Here is a 10,390-nt window from a genome sequence, read left to right on the forward strand (position 1 = left end):
ACGTTGCTGCTAGTTACTTCCCAACACCAATTATGACACGGGCCACGGCTTATCAAGGGCATTGTTAGGCACAATGCACAACCACTATAGCATGGCCTCAAGTGCCTTGATGCTTTCATAAATTGGTCACCACATAATAAATATATACACTACTACTGTATTGAGTATTTTTACATGGCAGGAATACTCTATTGATCGCACAGCATCCAGGACCAGAACTAATATTTGTATAATCTGTTTTAAAGTGCATATTGTCAAATAACTATATTACCATGTTTATTCAAATTACCAGAAACCTGTGTACATTGTTTTGTATTTGACTCCTTTTCAAGTGCACTTGTTAACATTGAATGTGCTTTCCAGCAGTCCACATTTGTTTTAGTCATTTCCCTTTTGTTTAAAAGCTTCTCGGGGGGACCCTCAAACTGTAGTCACTTATAAACAGAACTATGCCATTAGAGGAGAGAGAATGCATGATGGTGTTTGAACATTAGATGTGCAGAGCAGATTCTCTGTGCGAGAGAGGGAAAACACTTGCAGGGGTGAGCAATCAAGAGTGCATTATCTTTTCAGGTGAGGTGTGTAAAATAACTGTTTTTGTAAATTCTCAGTGTAAATTCTCAGTTACTAATAGCCCTCTGTGGATATAATTAAACTGGAACTTTGTAAGGTATGGTAAGTTAATTAGAGCAATCTCTCTGACAGATTTTAGCCTTTTGTTACACCTGTATGTCTGGCCTATCTGTCCTAAGAGGTGGGGTGGTTCTGTACAGTCTTTTGGGTTTAGTATCTGTATAACATTACTAATGTCATTTACACAATTTTTTTTTTTTTTTTTTAAACAGCCATATGAGAAAGACTTTAGATTCTTAAAGGGATAGTTTCCTCAAAAATGAAAATTATTTACTCACCCCATAAATCGTGTATGCTGTTATTTTTTCTGTCGAACACTAAAGGAGAATCATTGAAAAAATCATCACCCAGCTCTTTTACATATACACTCACCTAAAGGATTATTAGGAACACCTGTTCAATTTCTCATTAATGCAATTATCTAATCAACCAATCACATGGCAGTTGCTTCAATGCATTTAGGGGTGTGGTCCTGGTCAAGACAATCTCCTGAACTCCAAACTGAATATCAGAATGGGAAAGAAAGGTGATTTAAGCAATTTTGAGCGTGGCATGGTTGTTGGTGCCAGACGGGCCGGTCTGAGTATTTCACAATCTGCTCAGTTACTGGGATTTTTACGCACAACCATTTCTAGGGTTTACAAAGAATGGTGTGAAAAGGAAAAACATCCAGTATGTGGCAGTCCTGTGGGCTGAAAATGCCTTGTTGATGCTAGAGGTCAGAGGAGAATGGGCCGACTGATTCAAGCTGATAGAAGAGCAACTTTGCCTGAAATAACCACTCGTTACAACCGAGGTATGCAGCAAAGCATTTGTGAAGCCACAACACGCACAACCTTGAGGCGGATGGGCTACAACAGCAGAAGACACCACCGGGTACCACTCATCTCCACTACAAATAGGAAAAAGAGGCTACAATTTGCAAGAGCTCACCAAAATTGGACAGTTGAAGACTGGAAAAATGTTGCCTGGTCTGATGAGTCTCGATTTCTGTTGAGACATTCAGATGGTAGAGTCAGAATGAGAACATGGATCCATCATGCCTTGTTACCACTGTGCAGGCTGGTGGTGGTGGTGTAATGGTGTGGGGGATGTTTTCTTGGCACACTTTAGGCCCCTTAGTGCCAATTGGGCATCGTTTAAATGCCACGGCCTACCTGAGCATTGTTTCTGACCATGTCCATCCCTTTATGGCCACCATGTACCCATCCTCTGATGGCTACTTCCAGCAGGATAATGCACCATGTCACAAAGCTTGAATCATTTCAAATTGGTTTCTTGAACATGACAATGAGTTCACTGTACTAAAATGGCCCCCACAGTCACCAGATCTCAACCCAATAGAGCATCTTTGGGATGTGGTGGAACGGGAGCTTCGTGCCCTGGATGTGCATCCCACAAATCTCCATCAACTGCAAGATGCTATCCTATCAATATGGGCCAACATTTCTAAAGAATGCTTTCAGCACCTTGTTGAATCAATGCCACGTAGAATTAAGGCAGTTCTGAAGGCAAAAGGGGTCAAACACAGTATTAGTATGGTGTTCCTAATAATCCTTTAGGTGAGTGTAGCTAACAAGGTGACCATGTCTGTCAAACTCTCAAAAGGACCAAAAACACCATAAAAGAAGAATAAAATTGCAGTTTTATATAGTTATAAAACTATAAAATCTCCTTTTCCATTCAGCATAAAACATTGCATTTGGTAAAACAAGGCCTGTCCATCGAATATAATTTTTAATAAAACGAATTGCACGAGAAGCCGATTAATTAACCAAATTAATCGTAATAATCACATGTACAGTGATTAAATTGAAATTTTAAGTGATTATTTGAGGGCTGAGAATTTCCCTCAAATAACAATTATTTAATGATAAAATATTAAATAATTATAAATATAATACAGGGGTGGTATCGCACTCGCTCTATCGCACCGTTGTCATGAAAAGAGAGCTAAGCCGGAAGGCAAAGCTCTCGATCTACCGGTCAATTTTCGTTCCTACCCTCAGCTATGGTCATGAAGGCTGAGTCATGACCGAAAGAACTAGGTCGCGAGTACATCGGCCAAAATGGATTTCCTCAGAAGAGTAGATCCGCTGCTCCTTTGTATCAAAAGGAGCCTTGAGGTGGTTTGGGCATCTGGAAAGGATGCCCCCTGGGCACCTCCCTAGGACTAGGTGGAGAGATTACATCTCCACACTGGCCTGGGAATGCCTCGGTGTCCCCCATTCAGAGCTGGTTAATGTGGCTCGGGATGGGAAGTTTGGGGCCCCCTGCTGGAGCTGCTGCCCCCATCACCCGACTTCGGATAAGTGGTTGAAGATGGATGGATGAATGGATAATACACATTATAAATATAACAATTCAGATCATTAAAATGCATTATTGTGGCAAACGAGGAAAGAATTAATAAGACAATAGAAAAAGTGCAATATAAGTCAATATATTATTTATTTTCATATTATGGAGTGTAAGTCGATCATTGGCCAGAAGGTCACTCTAATCCATATACCGATTGAATTCATCAATTTGTCTGATGTACGTCATAAACAGCGTTTTAAAACACGTCTTGAGGTCCTGCACTTGGAATTGTGCAGCTGTATTTGAACACAAGAACAAGTCCTTATATGGTGCTGTCACTGGTGTTAAGCTAGCCACCCGAGTGTGGTTTGTCCTCTGTACAGCAGTGTGTTGCCTATACAGTTGGAGTTTCGCTTACTGCCCCCTGCTGAAAACAGGGAAAACTTCAAGCTTGAATTGCTCCGATGGTCCAGAGGCACAATTAATTGCTTATATTTTTCTAATTAATCACAATGATATAACGCATTAACTCCAGGGATGGATTACCGAATGGGCCAATGGGGCCAGTGCCCAGTGACCCTTGACTGCCAGGGGCCCTTGACTGCCTGGGGGGACCTTTGTTTTAAGGTTGCGCTATCCAGTTTGGCGATCCCCAAACTCATCAACAATGAAAACAAACCCCCCGAACAGCCCCCCCCTCAAAAACGTCTGGAGGGGGGCCCTTGGAAATAATTGGCCCCAGGCCTTTGCAAGTCATATTTGATGCAAACATTATGGCCTTTGCCATCAGTGCCATCTAATTTGGCGAGATACATTGGCGTGCAATTTCTAAATCTCATGATCATTGGCAGAGGGGAAGTCTATCACTGAATAATGACATACATTTTCTCTGTTCCTCACACAATGCAATTGTCTGGTTTCAGAAGACTTGAAATATAGCACAGGAGTTGTATGGATTGTAACTCATTTAATACAAAAGTGTGGCTCGTACATATCGTGGCAGTTTCCTCGTAACATGACCACTAGGGTGCTGCAACAGAGACTTTTATTCAATTTCACACAAATCACCCATAAAACGGCAGATTGTCAGTTAATAAACACATACATTTCACCGGGTTCCTCACACAATGCTAACTTAGGACATCTAAACACTTTTACTATAGCACATGACTTGGAAGGCTATACATTTTAATGTTTATATTACATAACCAACTGCAACTACAAGCTTGTTCAATAGAGCGTTAATAAAGCGGTTCACTCGAAACGCAAAGCACCGGGGTACAAGTCTTGAAGATCACGCAAGTTGACGTGGTTGCTTAAGCAGTTACGTTTTACATTTCACATTTGCTTTTTGTGACTCTACTGGCTTAGTTTAGACTGAAGGTTTGAAGCATTAAATAAAGCACTACCCTTAAAAACCTAATTCGCTTAGGATAAAATTTGACTCGCTTTTAGCACCACACAGTGGACATTTCACCTCAGATCTGACGAGATACAAGTAATGAACCACGTAATGTCATTTGGCAAAAATGTCACCACCGTCACATAATTCTCATGAGATCAGGCTGGGTTTGGAACAACATGAGGGTGATTGAAGATTGACGGAATTTTCATTTCTGGATGAACTATTCCTTTAAGACCGAAGTGTTGCAGTCATGGTCTTTGGAGATTGGTACTGACTTCATTTATGGATTTGGCTGACTCCTCCATCCAGGGTGATGTTCTTACCAGAGCCCTGACTCCATCTCTGGAGGCAGGAACAGGTGTGTGACGACTCCATACATGAACTCTGGCCATCGATCACCATAACACAAGCCCTGCTGCACTATTACAATACAAGAGGCTTCAATTACAGCACACAGACAGAGTTTCTCCCTTAGTACAAGTTGTGTGACCCAGAAGAGGTCTGAATTTCAGTGCTTCATGCAGTTAGACCAATGTAGAACTCAAGTGGGGAATACAGGTGGAGATCTGATTCCCGACTGGGACTGGTCCTTACTGTATTATTCTAAACATGCTAGATTGTTTTGTGCATGTTTTCCTAACTCTGTTAGTTTATCATCAGTACAGGAATTCTAAAGTTAGAGCAGAGGAAAATAATTAAGCAAATGTTGTGGTGTCACTATATCATCTTTTTCAAGTGGGTATTACAATTACCTATTGTTTTTCTTGCTTAAAGGTGCAGTATGTAAGATTCAGAAACCCTTGTTATTAATGACACCTGTGGCGATTAAGTGAACTGCAGCCAGCTACCTGTTGCTCGTGCTAGCGCTAGTGCACACACTCCATAGGGACAAAACAATGATGTAACGTACAAAGAGACTGAACGTGACTCACCGGCATCATGCTCACAGATGAGGTAGCATAATTAAAATGAAACAGTTATGACTGATTTACTACAAACTTTGAAACTAAACTAAACTAAGCTTATCTGCTAACATAGCATACTGATTCAAACATACAGCTACATACTACCAAACTATACCAGACAGTTGACTGTTGCACTATTGCATGTCATATGCTGAACTATGATCAATAAACCAGTGTTTTTGCTTAAATGTATCCTGTATACCCGACTTTTAGTAAAAAGAGAAGATCGTTGAAATTATTTGAAAGTTATGATGCAAGGTAGCTTGCAATTTGTCAGCGTTAGCAGGCAAGATCAAGTTAGCTAAAATGACACAGATCGATCCTTATGGCACTATATTTCACGTGTTTAGCATTTATGTAAGCTTACCTGTCCAATAAGAAGAATGTCAATTCAGGGTCGGTTTTGATCCCCAAAAACTGACCGAGGGTCCCTCCAGGAATCAAATGCCCTGCCGATGTTCACTCAAGTTTTTGCCCGACTGGATGGCTAGGAGTCGGTGTTGTGCTGGTAGCCGGAGGTTTGCTGCATTCTATCTCTAAGATAACGTTACCTAGTGTTGTAGACTGTCTGTTGTCGCTGTAGAATAGCGGAAGCACTGATGCAAGGGTCTCGAGAGAGTGCATAAAGCGTCACATCCTTTGGATTTTCCCGGCAAAAGCGATCCGCTCACTTTGCATGAAAATCAGTCTACAGGCTTTAATAGGCAACCTAGGAAGTCTGGGAAGGGCTCATTTTTTAAGTTGCGTTACAAGCCGTTCATACATTAGCAAAAAAAAAAAAAAGGAGAATATTAAATGAAAATTGTTACATATTGCACCATTAAAGGTGGTGATGGAATAGGGATGTGAATGAATTTAATGATTTCGGTGCCTCTTAACGATTGTGATCCTTAATGGTTTTATTGACGATTCTTTTTTAACATATTGTATTTCCTGCCTTCAGCTGTTCATCGCCAAATGACACTTAATGACTATTCAGAGGCGTATTTACTAACAGTCAGTTAGTAAATACATTTACATTTATGCATTTGGCAGATGCTTTTGTCCAAAGCGACTTACAGAGCCCTTATTACAGGGACAATCCCCGCAGAGCAACCTGGAGTTAAGTGCCTTGCTCAAGGGCACAATGGTGGTGACTGTGTGGATTGAAGCCAAAACCTTCTGATTAACAGTTATGTGCTTTAGCCCACTACACCACCACCACTTCATCTTGCACCCCCTTTGAAAGTTTCAAATACTCAGAGTATTAATGATTAAGTTACTGTCAGAGTATTTTAGAGCAGTGTTCCATCCGCATCAATGACAGAATGCATGTTCTGTTCAGAATGCATGGCCACATAACTAATTATAACGCTATGATTTTATTTATTTCATTTTTTCAAATTTATGTCTCACAATAGCAACTTTATATCTTGCCATTTTAATATTATTTCTCGCAAGTGCATGAAATAAACTATATGAAGTGGCAATTGTGATATATAGTCGCAAATGCATCATATAAAGTCGCAATCGTGAGAAATTAAGTCGCTATTCTAAGTTTTGAGGAATTGCGACTGCATATCTTGCCAATTGTGACTTTATAACTCAAAAATATTTGTTTGGTTTAAAAACTTTCTTGTAACTGCATGATACAAACTGGCAATTTTGAGATATAATGTTACAATATCAGGTAATTAAGTCAAAATTGTGAGATATAAATATATTATTATTATTATTTAAATATATATATAAAAAATCATTCTGCAGTATGATCAAGGCACCATATTTTACTTCCTGACAGATATCGTTGAAACAGGTGTTATACATGTGTGAAAGCCCAATCGGCACACAAGAGTCCGCTCATACTATTTTGCCAATCTGTAAACTTAGCCAATCAGAATTGCTCTTTGTCTGTCAATCATTTTGCATGTTTAGCTTTTGCAAGTTAGCCCAAATGTACTTGCAGGAATAACAATGACCACATGCTCACAAGTGGATTGTTGATTCTCATGCACAGCTGACAGAAAAGAAGTACAGTTATATCCCGAGCTTGTGAAGTTTGCATTAAGCTTTGCCTCAGTCTCTCCCTTTGCTTTCCTTTCTTTCTTTTTGTGCTCTATTTCAACAGTAAAATAGAATGGAGGGAAAAAATATCAATGGAGTCCAATAATCACTTGTATCCTGGCAATTTCATCATGATGTTCTGCCTTGTTTATTTTCTCAGCAGTGTGTTTATTGTCTGGGCATCCAACCTAAGTTGATCATCACACTTGTGTCAGCAATTCCTCCAGGCAGGTGTGTTTATTGTGCATTTCACTTTTCTAAACATGATTATGACATCACTTCCCCTAAAATCAGGCTTGCAATCAGATAAACATCATCGTTCAAAGCTTCTTTTATTCGAGATTTGCAGGAATTGAGCATATTCATTAAAAACATACTAGAGTACTGGAGTCAGTTCTAACCAAAGCAAAGCTCTCAAACATTACCATGCCTTCACAAATTGAACTGTTGTTTACGAAACAAACACCATTAATTGAAGTATTTGCACAGACACTCTAGAAATATTTGGTGACTCAAGTTGTTATTGAGTCAAGCAGTCAGGGTGTGTTTACACGATGCGAATGGAATGTTCCTTCACACAGAACTATTTAGATACTACAATGCTTTTGAGTAATTGATCTCTCAATTTCCTTATGTACCATGGTCCCTATGCAGATCTTAGCTGTGAAAGACATTTTAAATGATCCACCTGCTTTCCTCATTACCATGAGCCTCCTTGAGGCCTAAAGCTTTACACATCAAGATAGTTGCTCACATATGCATTTTTTCCCTTAAAATACATTTTGGGAATGTCAAGGTTTCATTACCACAGGGACATGTGAGCCATTTTAATAATCCTTTAGGATTTTCAGCCTTTCTTGCTCAATTGAAACACAGCATGCGTCATAACCAGAGAGCTTTTATCAAAATCAATGGAAAATTCCTCTTTAAATATTGTTGTCATTGGCCACATAACTAATTATAACGCTATGATTTTTTTCTTTATCATTTCTATATTTGTATTATTGTATCATTTGTATGTTTTTACTGAATTAAAAGAAAATATGCAATTAGGGTTATTATTATTATAAATATTGTTGTTGTTTACAACTAATTCTAAAAGTAATTAACATATTTATGAATTAATACAATTGTAATTTTTTTTTTTACTTCTACTAATAAAACTAATAATAATATTAATTATTTTATTATTATATATATACACAATTAAGTATACATTACCAACAAATATTATATAAGTCATAATAATATAAATATTTTGTCTTTTATTATTGTTTATATAATAAATGTAAGCGCAGTGTAGTTCTAGCGGGAAGAGTAGCAACTGTACATCATCGCACCATTAGCGGGGTATTTCCCAGCCAATCACATGTAAGCCATTGCTTTGTAAGTCTGTTCACAATCTATCACATTGCTGATTCAGTGTGCTAACACGGCAACCTCCACCACCCCACCACCACCAGTTGAATCCCGTCCTTCACGGGGGTAGGCTCCATGCCCTTGCCTCCTATCTTCGGCAGGACATGACGGTTCCGAGTACAACTTCGGACCACCAGACGGGGCCTACGCCAAAGAGAGACATTACTTTTCTGTTTTGTATTCATCAAATAAATGTAATCTTAAATTTCACTCCTGATAGAATAATAAATATAACAATCATAATGATAATTTGAACAATTGACAATTGCTTTTTGTTTAATTCATTACCTTGCCATGCTTACTGAAAGTGACAGTGGAGTAGACCTATTTAACTTTTATTGAAATAGTTAAGGGTGTAAGATGGTGAAAGATTTGTATTACATTTTTTGCTAAATGAATTTCTAATCCTACTTTAAACTGACAGTTTACTGTAAATGTACTTCTCACATTTACATCAACCATGACTCAATCGGGCCAATCAGCAGGACAAACAGGCCATGTTTGCCCAAGTTCAGAGAACTTCGACTGGCCACCTGTGCCCACACATCCCTGTGAACCTGAAGCTAACCTTAACACCAAGATCACAACTGCAACAATCATTACTCTGCACTGTTTGTGCAAGGGTTTGTGTGGGGGGCAGGAGTTCCCACAACACTCTGTAACACTCAGTTACATGTATTCTTAGAGAGCCACCCTCTAATATTTTGTAAACCATTCCCAAAAGCTACAACAATGGTGGTGGTGTAGTGGTCTAAGCACATAACTGGTAATCTGGTAATCAGAAGGTCGCTGGTTCGAGTCCCACAGCCACCACCATTGTGTCCTTGAGCAAGGCACTTAACTCCAGGTTGCTCTGGGGGGATTGTCCCTGTAATAAGGGCTCTGTAAGTCGCTTTGGATAAAAGTGTCTGCCAAATGCATAAATGTAAATGTAAAAATGAAATTTGTCTCATCATTTACTCACCCTCGTGCCATCCCAGATGTGTTTGACTTATTTTCTTCTGCAGAAAACAAATGAAGATTTTTAGAAGAATATCTCAGCTCTGTAGGTTCATTCAATACAAGTTAATGTTGGCCAGAATTTTGAAGCTCCAAAAAGCATATAAAGGCAGCATAGAAGTAATCCATACGTCTCCAGTGGTTAAATCCATGTCTTCAGAAGAGATATGACAGGTCAGTATTTAAGTACTCTAAATCTCCACCCTTGACCAGCCCCTACCAGTAGGTGGCGAAGAATACATATCGCCAAAAAACAAACAAAGAATGTGAAAGTAAAAGTGAAAGTGGAGATTTAAATGGCATATTTATTTATGCAATACAAACCATGCAATACGCTTCCCTCATCTCATTTCAAACCCCAATGATTTCTTTATTCATGGTCCACAAAGTTATTTTCCTGTTAAGTTTGAGGTTTAGGTAAGGGGATAGACTTTATGGGTAGGTGTAGTTTTGGGGTTAACCTTCATAATAATACAGTTAGTTGGTTCATTTATTTTTCTCTGTGGGAGTAGAAGTGATACTTGTTTTGTACCAGCCAACTCGTATGATTGACACTTTGTATGATTTAGCCATCTCGTACTAATTAACTTGTCCTGAGACTGGGTTATCAGCTTGCTACAATAGC

The sequence above is a fragment of the Xyrauchen texanus genome, chromosome 18 (assembly GCF_025860055.1).
Source record: "Xyrauchen texanus isolate HMW12.3.18 chromosome 18, RBS_HiC_50CHRs, whole genome shotgun sequence".
Taxonomy (NCBI): Eukaryota; Metazoa; Chordata; class Actinopteri; order Cypriniformes; family Catostomidae; genus Xyrauchen; species Xyrauchen texanus.